Raw genomic sequence first — 1,422 nt, forward strand, 5'->3', positions numbered from 1 at the left:
ATAATAAACACAGCAATCATGATCACCATGCCATTATAGAATATAAATATTCAAGCGCTATATATAATAAATCTATCAACACTTTATCGAATCAACGGCACTTATTCTAAAGTATAAAAACTTTGGGAAAAAGTGAAATATGTAACTGTGCAAATGAAATAGTGTGAAAACCAAACTACAACAAGTGGAAGTGGTAAATGAAAAAAAAAATAAAAGAAAGTGAAAAACGGACGGACGGAAACTGAATAAGGAGAAATTAAAAACGAAATGAAAACAAAGTGAGCACTTTCATGGTGTCGTTAAAATAAAATGAAAAATTATATTGAACTCTTGTGCAAAAAGAAAAACATACTGGGCGGAAACTGATCAAATTGAATTTTACTGAAATAACCCTAATGTGAAAGATGAAAAGTGTAATGAGTGCGTAAAAACTACGGTGAGGTCAATGACCGGTGTCTGAGAATTTCTTTCTGTGTTGGTTAAGTAAGACAACAGCTGTGTGAAAAATAAATACTATTGTGAAACTTCTTGCGTGGAAACACATTACTATTGATATTAAATATGACTCTCAAAACAAAAACCCTGTGATTAAAGTAAACTATAGGTGAAATATAGTGAGCGTATGAAGCAAACCGCTATTTTTATGAAAAAAAAAACATAAAATCCAAAATTTATCCACTACGTTTTGCTCCAGTCCTTGTTATAATATTCCACCAAAATATACTATGAAAAATCGGTATGACTATTTCTTGAGTCAATAAAGAATACAAAGAACAACCCAAAAACTTTACTCTTTTACTACCTTTCATTATACGAATTGCCTTTTTACACTATTGCCACCAACCTAACCACTTTACCTGTTATCATCCCTAATAATTTCCATTTTCCTTACTTTCAGAATAATTTACATCACACCAAGGAAATGTTACCCCCATCTAAAAAGGAGAAAAAAACTCAAAACCTGAATGCCACTTCTAACTGCCGCCATCCCTGAAATACGGACCACATCGGCCACCAATTCCTGCAGGCAATGCTAAACAGTAGTAGACCGCCCTTTTTTTTTTGGAAACCCTGGGCCAAACTGCCATAAGGAAAGTATCAGTTCCGAAATCTCACTATTCCGGACTTCTACTAATTCGACTTTTTTTTTAAATTTCATTTCAGGTTGGACCAAGTTGAATGCCCCAAGGCCTCCTATTCGTCTACACATAAAGGTACCCCGCTGGATAGGTAAAGGTACACCGTATCACCGTAATGTATAAATAAATTAATCTAAAAATACCTTATACTAATTCCTTATTTCGACTTTTACCAGCCGCCGCTTCAACGTCACCACTACCACACACACATACCGCCGACCAGGACTCTGGTAAGTCACTCTCTCTTCTATTTAAATCAAAAATTACTTTGTTTTGCCGCGAA

At 34.7% G+C, this 1,422-nt stretch overlaps 1 long non-coding RNA gene across 1 annotated transcript; it reads left to right on the top strand.

The window, feature by feature from the left end:
* The first annotated feature begins 501 nt into the window (after nt 1-501).
* Nucleotides 502-1,422, top strand: LOC142242732 (uncharacterized). The gene is made up of 3 exons (XR_012724168.1): nt 502-736; nt 899-1,236; nt 1,316-1,422. It is a non-coding gene; the product is annotated as an uncharacterized LOC142242732 (long non-coding RNA).

Source organism: Haematobia irritans, unplaced genomic scaffold (genome assembly GCF_050003625.1).
Source record: "Haematobia irritans isolate KBUSLIRL unplaced genomic scaffold, ASM5000362v1 scaffold_6, whole genome shotgun sequence".
NCBI lineage: Eukaryota > Metazoa > Arthropoda > Insecta > Diptera > Muscidae > Haematobia > Haematobia irritans.